This window comes from Diadema setosum, chromosome 7 (assembly GCF_964275005.1).
Source record: "Diadema setosum chromosome 7, eeDiaSeto1, whole genome shotgun sequence".
Classification (NCBI taxonomy): domain Eukaryota; kingdom Metazoa; phylum Echinodermata; class Echinoidea; order Diadematoida; family Diadematidae; genus Diadema; species Diadema setosum.
In genome coordinates, this window is record NC_092691.1 from 42,520,369 (window position 1) to 42,531,771 (window position 11,403).

The following is an 11,403-nucleotide window of genomic DNA, read 5'->3' on the forward strand; positions in this document are numbered from 1 at the left end:
ACATTCAAGCGAAATTGCTGTAGATCAATTTTCCATAATAAAACAATACACAGTTTTCAACAAGGTTTGTTGGAATAAATAATGCCTGTACACTGAACAGTGACGATGTACGATTACACAATCATCGTTGTCCAAACATTTCATTTCCGACAAAGTATTCAATACTATGTGACATTTGCATATACAAAATTAAAAAAGATAGAGCAGAATGTGACGTTTGCATATTCAAGCGAAATTGATGTAGATCAATTTTCCATGATAAAACAAAACACAGTTAAAAAGATATTGGCAAACTGTAACTGAGTGGTATCAAAGAAACATCTGACTTTACTCATTATGATGGGCATATGTTATGATAAGAAGACGGCGGTGATGATTGGATCAAAGAAAGAACTCTATGCACAGTCCATAGATATTGCAGGTCCATGCCATGATCAACGCGGTCATTTGGCGGTTGACACGACTACCCGCAAGATCTGGGCCCCGTCTTATAAAGACTTGTGATTGATTCAATTCAATCACAACTTTACGATTGAATGCAAATCCATCTTATAAAAAAGTTATGATTGAAATTAAGATGGAGAACTGCAATCAATCAATCACAGGTTGCGATTACCTACGTCCTTGCTTGTATTATTTATTCCAACAAACCTTGGGCTTTTGAACTCAAATTCTTTTCATACACTGAAGGCCGCAAGATGAAAAGAATTAGACATGATCTCCCAACTCTGTTGAATTAACGCGTTTGAAGTTCAGTGGACATTGCGTGTTGAATGAGAACAATACTGATTGACCTTGGGGCGAATTTCGCCCGAGGGTCTGCTACATGACTGTAGAGTTGGAGCTTTTGACAACGGTTGCGTTCATTTTTTTTTTCTCCTCTTTTCAATGACAGCTGTTCTTCAAAACAAAAATGTGACCTTGCATCAGTTGAATGTGTCAAATAAACAGCCTAGTGAGGTGTAATATGAGTGTCAATTGATCTTTCCGATTGTTCTTCATGATAATCGATGATTGCATTTAGCAGCTGTAAAATATGACCTACATTTGGGCTGGCAGAACCGGGATTTTTAAAGCCCCCCGCCCCCCACCCCACCCCATTTTTTTTTTTTTTTTTGTTAGATGGGACCGCAGCTAATGTATAATTTTTGTCGAGGTAACACTCTTGTAACGTCTAACAGGCCCGTGTCCCGTCCATTACCTTCTTAAAGGCCGTGTCACACCTTACCGGGCAAGCTACGCGGGCTTGTTGCGAGTAGGGGTTTTCCAGCACGCAGGAGAAATTTCCGCAGGCGGACAAGAATGTTTGCGAGTTTCGCACTTGTGTCTTACCTGCTAGATGTGTGCTACTTACCCTTTTACTTGCGTGTATTCCGTGTGACCTGCGTGAGAGCTTTGAAACCGATCCGTTTTCTGTTACGAGCGACTTACGGGTACTGCGAAGTACCTGCTTTGGAGTTACTTGCGAAGTGCTGCCGGTAAGAGTCTCCTACTGGTGTTCTGCGTGTAGCTCTGCGAGCGAGTTAACCCCACGACTCACTCGGAACAAGTTCTGAGCATGCTCAAGACCTTGTCATACCGTATCTGGGGAAGTTTTGAGGGGTTGACTTGCCGGGAAACATAATTTGCTTCCCGGAGCTCTCCGCAGTTGGTCCGCACCTGACAGTACTTAGCGCATATCTCCCCCTTACAAGCCGATCTACCCGCAGCCAAGTTTTGAGCATGACCAAAACTTTTTCCGGGAGAGTCGCGGGGATTGCCCGCAAGAGGTCCACGCAGAGAGCCAGTAGGAGGCCCTTAACGGCAGCACCTCGCAGGCAACTCCCACGCAGGTACTTCGCAGTCCCCGTATGCAGCCAAGATATATATATATATATATATATATATATATATATATATATATATAATATATATATATATATATTTTTTTTGACAATGTCGTATATGTGTTTTGACTGTAAAATGAACAATTTCAGCTATTGAGCTGCATGTTCTTTTTATTGTCAATAAACCTATATTGAATTGAATTGAATTGAAAGATAATGACATTCTGTGGGACTTCTGCCATTCCGTCAGCGGAATTCCTCCACTGAGTTGTCAGCCCCCAAGCGCCTGGCACACAGGTCACACAGTATACCCGCAAATAGAACTTAGGCAGAACGCGTCCAGCAAGTAAGACACATGCACTGACTCGCCCAAATCCTTGTCCACCCTCAGAAATTGTCCGGTATGCTGGAAAATTCACACACGCAACAAGCCCGCGTAGCTTGCCCGGAAAGGTGTGACATGGTTGCGGGTAAAATGATTATTTGCGTGCGCACCTTCGGGCGACTACGGGTGAGATACGTGATAGGTACGTGACCTCCGGGTAGTAAAAATTGTTCTTCCTAAGTCGCATGGAAGGCTTACCCGGAAAGGTGTGACACGGCCTTAAGAATAACATGAATTTGCCTCAATCTGTAAATATCTAATTGAATTAGACTCAATCAGTCTCTTATTGCTATTGCTAATTATGCAATATAACCCTAATCTTACCAGATCAGTCTAAATGTTCATTCACACCAGTGAAAACAGAAGTTTGATCAGAGATAAAAATGTAATATTAATGTTTCCTTCTAGGCCTGAACAGCATAAACTATTATCATTCATCCTTTTTTACAACAAGGCTACATAGAGTAGTGGTGTTACTATCTTGATTCATGCTGCCGAACAGTGTAGGAGGATACGTCATTATAGATTTGAATTGATATATCAGATTACTCTTCAAGACTGTCTTGAGGTACTGCGTCAGTCACAATTAGACTAGAGTAAGCCTACCTACGGAGCTTTAAAGTGCCATTCGACTTGGAGACTTGGTGAGATAATTTATCTTGTCAAGTCAACATAAAAGCTCTATCATGTCGACTTATCAACCTTATAAGTTGACATGGAGACAAAAATTATCATGTCAAGTCGATTTCTAAAAATTTAAATGTCGTCATGGGAACATAACATATCTTGCCAAGTCACATCTAAAAAGTTACATGTCAGCATGTCGTCATGGTGAGATAAGGTATCTTGCCAAGTCGACATCTAAAATGTTACATGTCATCATGGTGATATAATGTATCTTGCCAAATCGACATCTAAAAAGTTACATATCGTCATGGTGAGATAAGGTATCTTGCCAAGTCAACATCGAAAAAAGTTACATGTCGTCATGGTGACATAATGTATCTTGCCAAGTCGACATCTAAAAAGTTACATATCATCATGGTGCATAAGGTATCTTGCCAAGTCGACATCTGAAAAAGTTACATGTCGTCATGCCTACATAACGTATCTTGCCAAGTCGACATCTGAAAAGTTACATGTCATCATGGTGACATAAGTTATCTATCCAAGCTGGATAAATTTGCATGAATTTGCATGATTAATGAATTTCACTATTTCGTGTAGAAGTATGGAAGCCCCTACCAAGCCCTATCAGATAAAACAATCAAAATCAAAATCGGCCATGAAATGACGGAGAAGTATAGCATTTTCTAACATTTGAGCACACACGAACAGACGCACGGACGCATGGACGGACACACACACCACACGCATTCACTTGTTATATTTGATGGTTTTGAATTCATTTTTTGGTAAATATATACCATGGTAGTAATTTTGATCATCTTCCTCCTCATCTTCTCTCACCCTTTTTATAGGTCCTGATCAGGCAAGAATCACGGAGATTGTGTGGGATATGCTGTGATAGAAAGAAAGACAGCTTTTTTATTCCATGTGAGCACACACTCTGCCTTCCATGCAGCACATTCCTTGAAGAATGAAGGAAGAGATTGCCCATTTTGCAAGCAGAAAATACAGTCTGTTCGCAGTTTGTATTATTAGCTACCTTAGACCCTTAGTTTGTGTCTGAAAGGGGTGCATTAATGCATAATGATCTCCCAATTCATGCCTATGTGGCAGTCCTCGACAAAAGGGGAATTCCACCCAAGTCAGTCCGTGTTTCTACAGTGTGTTCCTAAAAAAGGGAAACCAAACCTAAAAGGTAATTAATAATAATAATAATAATAATAATAATAATAATAATAATAAACTGTGCTTGTATAGCGCATATCACATTCAGGGAGAAGTCTCTATGCACTTTAAGAATGAAACAATACAAGTAAAGGAAGTAAGGTGAAAATGGGACAGGTAAGTAAACAATAGAAAATTAAGATTAAGCTGACACTGAGAAACACTGATGGCCATGAGCCTTATCATTGCAGAAATAAATATGTTTTCAACATTCTTCTAAATGAATCAATTGTTTCAGCATCTTTGATTTTATCAGGTAGACTATTCCATAATTCTGCTGACGCCACAGCAAATGTTCGTGCTCCATAAAATTTGGTGACAGTCTGGGGACAAACTAAAAGAGACTTGGATTTTGAGCGAAGATTTCTAGTCGGATGATACCTTTGGATGAGGTCTTGGAGATATGTGGGACCCAGACCCTGTAAGCATAGGAAAGTCAGCGACAGTATTTTGTATTGCACACGGACCTTTATTGGTAGCCAATGCAATTCATGTAAAATAGGAGTGATGTGGTCATGCTTTTGAGCATGTGTCACCAATCTCGCAGCAGAGTTTTGTATCCTCTGAAGCTTGTTTATTTGCATGTCAGGAAGACCATACAGAATACTATTACAAAAATCAATACGTGACATCACATGAGCGTGAACAAGTCTCTCTACTGATTTCCGGTTTAAGTACTGTCGTATTGGAGTGATGTGGTCATGCTTTTGAGCATGTGTCACCAATCTCGCAGCAGAGTTTTGTATCCTCTGAAGCTTGTTTATTTGCATGTCAGGAAGACCATACAGAATACTATTACAAAAATCAATACGTGACATCACATGAGCGTGAACAAGTCTCTCTACTGATTTCCGGTTAAGTACTGTCGTATTGTCCCAATTTTATGGAGTGCGAAGGATGCAGCTTTACAAATATCATTTATGTAAGAATTCAGCATAAGATGTTTGTCGAGTCTGACACCTAGATTTCTAGCAGAGTCGGCAATTGTATTAACAACTCCTTCATCCAGTGTAACAGATTCAAGTTGATTACGTTGTCTAAATCTACTGGTAAAATGAAGAACCTCAGTTTTATCTGCATTAAGTTTGAGACAATTGTGAATAGACCAATGCCTGATATCTGAAATGCAAGCCTGTAGCTTCTGAATGGCATCATTTTGCCTACCACCTTCAATAAATACATAAACTTGAGTATCGTCAGCATACATCATACAGTTCAAATTGTGATGTGAAATGATGTCCTGTATGGAGCAGAGTACAATGTAAATGCTAAAGGGCCAATTACCGACCCTTGTGGGACACCATGGGTAGATGAATAAACCTGGGATTTTGAGTCCCCAATAACTACACAATGACTTCTGCCTTCAAGGTAAGATGTGATTAGCTTCAGTGCATTTCCAGTAAATCCATATCTTTCTTCTAGGCGCGATACTAACATTTGTTGGCTAATGGTATCAAATGCACCTGTGTAGTCAAGAAGGAGTAAGATTGCCTCATGTCCCCTATCAAGAGCTAACAAAATATCATTTACAACTCTAACAATAGCAGTTTCACAGCTATGGTAAGGTCTGTATGCAGATTGAGCACTAGCAAACAAATCGTTATTCATCAAATAATTCTGCATTTGGGAGACCATTAACCGTTCAAGCAGCTTCCCAAGGAACTTCAAGTGAGCAATGGGACGGTAACTTTTTCAGGACTTCTGGATCAAGCTTGTCTGATTTCAACAGAGGAGTGACGTGAGCAAACTTTAACGTGTCCGGAAAATAGCCATTAGTCAGGGATATGTTGACAATCTTGGTGAAAAATGGAATCAGTTCCATGGAGCACTTTTTCAGAAGATCACTTGGAATAGGATCGAGCCGCAGGTTGTTGACTTTGAAGCAGACAGTACCCTGAGAACTTGATCGTCCTGACAGCATGGAACTCCTCAAATCTTTGTTCAGTCATCTGAAACGCGATATCAGCTATCTCTCGATAGGAGGTTTCTCGAAGGGAAGTTACTATTTTCTCAGTTTTATTTGCAAAGAATATGCAAAAACGGTCAGCTAAGGATGGACTTGAATTATCATCCTTAGGTAAAATTCTAGTAGATTTGGCCTGACACAATCTATCAACTTTCCGGAAAAAACTCCCGAGGACCACAGTCCTCGAGTTCCAACGAATAGTATTTCCTCCCGGCCTGAAGAAGAGTTTTATTATATTTTGCAGCTGCATGAACAAAGATTTCATGATCGATTTCCAGCCAGTACTACGCCAGCGTCTCTCCAACTTCCTAAGGTGTTTTTAGCCTCACGACAGTCAGTGTTGAACCATGGTGACCCGGTCGAGATGTAATTGTTCTATCAATCACAGGAGCATGCTTATCAAGAAGGTTCTCAAGTACCGACTCATATTCATTGATAAGTTCATCTACATCATCTGGGGGACAAGTATGCAGTTTGGACTGCAGAATGTCTTCACGAAATAAAACAATATCTATGCCCTTCAATTTCCGAAACCGAATTCTGGTTTTTATAGGTTCGGGTTTGCCCACTGAAAGAGAGCAAATGATGGCTGAATGGTCAGACGGTAGATAATTAGTGCATGATGTCTGACAGACTATGTCTTCGGAAGTTCGGGTCAAGACCAAGTCAAGTGTGTGCCCTTTCACATGGGTTGGAAAATCAATGAGCTGTTTAAGATTTGCTCCGGCAGTTATGTCCAAGAACGTAGATGCCTCCGGATCATTCTCATCTTCAAAATGAAAATTGAAATCACCTGCCTATGACAAGAAAATTTTGTTCAGTCATCAATCTTTCAAGAAGGGTGGAAAACTCTTGAAAAAATATTGGAGCAGTGATCCTTCCATCTCTTTTCCTCTGCGGACGGTAAACAACAACCAGACGAAGTGGCTTCAGCAGTTTCTTCCCAGTGAGGAGAAGATTCATGTATTCAAATGATTCTGGAGTTTCACACTTTTCTTCCCGTACGTTAAAGCTCCTATGCAGGCAGATACCAATACCACCACCATGTCTGTCAGTTCGTGGGGAATGAAGAAATTGATAAGAAGGGAGAGTTGCCCCTATATCTGCCAAAGACCGGTCATCACGGGCGTCACCAGTTAGCCAAGTCTCTGTTATAGCCAGTATGTCAATATTGTGTGAAATCACCAAGTCCGAAATCATATGGGACTTGTTCTTAATGGATAAATTATATCACAAATGCATAGTTGTTTTTTTTGTAATTTGTGTGCTGCATTAAAAAAGTAGCTCATTAGTTAAATTTGACACCTTGCTTGCGTCAACATTGCCATGGGTTTTGTTACAGATCGAGTAAGGTTTCTTTGAAGGAAAATGATACAACATCTACTTTTTCCAAGTTTCAAAGAACCCTAACTCTCTAACTCATGTCAACGTTGACGCAAGCAAGGTGTCAAATTAAAGCTGGAGAGCTACTTTTTATTCCATTATACAAATTACAAGAAAAAACTATGTATTGTTCAGTTGACTTTTGAACTTGCCTTTCCTTTTTAGGAACACACTGTATGGAAGACGATGAATTAAAAAAAAAATAATTGATCCCATTATGAGTGAATAAGGAAACTACACTCATTAACATTATCTAGTACTTCATTGTCAGTTATGCAAAATGGCAATGCTAATGAAATCACAGTATTTTTAGGAGTAGCTCTCCATTCACATTTTACACAAAATTTCTCATTTTTTAGAGTATGTATTTTCACATCTTAAACTCTGAGTATATTTAGAACAGTTGTCACTCTTTGTCAAACAACTCCTTAGAGGTTAGGGTAGAAAAAATGTAGCTTTCAAGAAAATTTAGAAAATGGGACATTCTTATGTACAGAGAATGCAACGGAGACTTGTAATTTTTTTGTAAGTCAACTTGACAAGATACCTTATGTCACCATGACGACATGTAACTTTTTAGATGTCGACTTGGCAAGATACCTTATGTCATCATGACGACATGTAACTTTTTTAGTACGGAAGCTTTAAAGTGCCATTCGACTTGGAGACTTGGCGAGATAATTTATCTTGTCAAGTCAACATAATAGCTCTATCATGTCGACTTATCAACTTTATAAGTTGACATGGAGACAAAAATTATCATGTCAAGTCGACATCTAAAAAGTTACATGTCGTCATGGTGAGATAAGGTATCTTGCCAAGTCAACATCGAAAAAAGTTACATGTCGTTATGGTGACATAATGTATCTTGCTAAGTCGACATCTAAAAAGTTACATGTCATCATGGTGCATAAGGTATCTTGCCAAGTCGACATCTGAAAAAGTTACATGTCGTCATGCCGACATAATGTATCTTGCCAAGTCGACATCTGAAAAGTTACATGTCATCATAAGTTATCTATCCAAGCTGATATCTAAAAAGTTACATGTCGTCATGTTGACATAAGGTATCTTGCCAAGTCGACATCTAAAAGTTACATGTCGTCATGGTGACATAAGGTATCTTGCCAAGTTGACTTACAGAAAGCGTATGGATCAAGGGACTATAACTTTCCACTGCAATTTTCTGATTATGATATTGAAGAAGTAAAGCGGGTGTATTGCAGTGAACTTCCTAAGTACGGATGCTCCCCATTGCAAATCCGAACACAATGCAAAGCATTGTGTTCAGACATTGCTTTGTCCCCCCCCCCCCAAAAAAAAAAAAAAAAAACCAAACCCAAACAAACAAACAAACAGACAAACAAACAAAAAACAAACAAACAAACAAACAAACAACATTGTGTTGTCCTCTCGTTCCGCCGCCCATGCCGAGGAGTGACCATACTTTCAAAATGTTGGATTAGTTTATGTTGACTTTAGCATGTTCAAAGTCTTAATCAAACATTTTGAAAGTGTGGTCACTCCTCAACCATTTTAAATGTTGATTTAACATTTTAGTTGCATTAGAGTGGCCATTCATTCATTCATTTAGCTTTAGGCGAATTTGCATGGGGGCGACTAGGTAAAAAACGAGAAAAAATCTGAACCATTCTTACTTCTCTTGATAATTTCCTATCCCCCTCTCTCAGGGTGCGAACCGAGGAAATGACAATGTTCCTACATAAGTCAGAAATGTCATTTTCTCAATTCTGGTGGTAAATGACCAAAATTCTGTTGGTAAATGTGTCCGATCATTTTCCCGGTTCATTTGCACCGTCGAAACTCTATGGACTGACGAAATTTACATTTCATCGAATAAAATCCCTAAAATATCATTTTTCGGGGGCGGTAAGATTGTTCGATCCCTTGCTGAGTTGACTAACCATCCTCAAGCACTGGTTACAAATCACTCCGGGCCCTTGCAGATTGTAAAATCAGACGTTTTGTCCATGTTCGTAAGAAGTGCTCTGTACGAAAACAGACAACAGACAGAACTTTACAAACCATACGGGTTCCGGGGTGAGGGGCAGTGCCCTTATGATTTTACGAATAGCAAAGAAAAAAAAAAGAGGAGAAAAGAGAGAGAGAGAGAAAAAAAAAAGAGGAAGAAAAGTGAGGAGGAAGAAAGAATATTATATACTGTACATTGTGCTGCGCTCGACCCATGCCTGAAAACAGAAGTTCATGCTAAGCTGGGGCAAAAATGATTCAGCGCTGGAAAGACACTTTATAAATCCGGATTATTATTATTATTATTATTACTATTATGATTATGATTATGATTATGATTATGATTATGACTATGATTATTATCATTGTTATTACTTATTATTATGATTATGATTATCATTATTATTATTATCATTATCATCATCATCAACATCATCATCTATTACCCCTCTTATTCAACTGAAAAAAAAAATTAAGGCCATCTATAGTTCGTTTTGCCCCCCCCCCCCCCCCATGAAAATACCCTGGCGCCGCCCCTGTCTGGGATGATGTGCCGTAAGCTTTATAAATAGACCAAGTCCAGCTGAAGCAAAAATTTCCTCGAGTAAAATCGAGGCTGTTCTTCCTATTTTTTTATATATAGGCCTATATAATTTAATATTACAATTTAGTAGGATATTATGCAAAAAATGTTTGTTCATTGTGCTGATAGGCCTATAGGCCTATACTGTATGGTATTGATTGCCTTGTATTTTTCGTCATTTTACTTTTAAAAAAAAAGACATTACAGTCCGTTATCTCTTTCTTTTCGATACCATTTACTATTACTTCATGTGCCCATCTAGCAGGGGCGGCGACAAGGTTTGTTTGTAGAGAGGCAAGACAACCTAAAAGTGAAGTAATTTTTTAGATATCAGCTTGGATAGATAACTTATGTCACCATGATGACATGTAACTTTCCAGATGTCGACTTGGCAAGATACGTTATGTAGGCATGACGACATGTAATTTTTTTCGATGTTGACTTGGCAAGATACCTTATCTCACCATGACGACATGTAACTTTTTAGATGTCGACTTGGCAAGATACATTATCACACCATGACGACATGTAACTTTTTAGATGTCGACTTGGCAAGATACATTATGTCACCATGATGACATGTAACTTTTTTGATGTCGACTTGGCAAGATACATTATCACACCATGACGACATGTAACTTTTTAGATGTCGACTTGGCAAGAAATGTTATGTTGCCATGACGACACTTAAATTTTTGGAAATCGACTTGACATGATAATTTTTGTCTCCATGTCAACTTATAAGTTGATAAGTCGACATGACAGAGCTATTATGTTGACTTGACAAGATAAATTATCTCGCCAAGTCTCCAAGTCGAATGGCAATTCAAAGTACGGAAGCTTTAAAGTGCCATTCGACTTGGAGACTTGGCGAGATAATTTATCTTGTCAAGTCAACATGATAGCTCTATCATGTCGACTTATCAACTTTATAAGTTGACATAGAGACAAAAATTATCATGTCAAGTCGACATCTAAAAAGTTACATGTCGTCGTGGTGAGATAAGGTATTTTGCCAAGTCAACATCGAAAAAAGTTACATGTCGTCATAGTGACATGATGTATCTTGCCAAGTCGACATCTAAAAAGTTAAATGTCATAATGGTGCATAAGGTATCTTGCCAAGTCGACATCTGAAAAAGTTACATGTCGTCATGCCTACATAACGTATCTTGCCAAGTCGACATCTGAAAAGTTACATGTCATCATGGCGACATAAGTTATCTATCCAAGCTGATATCTAAAAAGTTACATGTCGTCATGATGACATAAGGTATCTTGCCAAGTCGACATCTAAAAAGTTACATGTCGTCATGGTGACATAAGGTATCTTGCCAAGTTGACTTACAAAAAATTACATGTCGTCATGGTGCATGGGTCATCAAGTCTCCATTGCATTCTCTGAACATAAGAA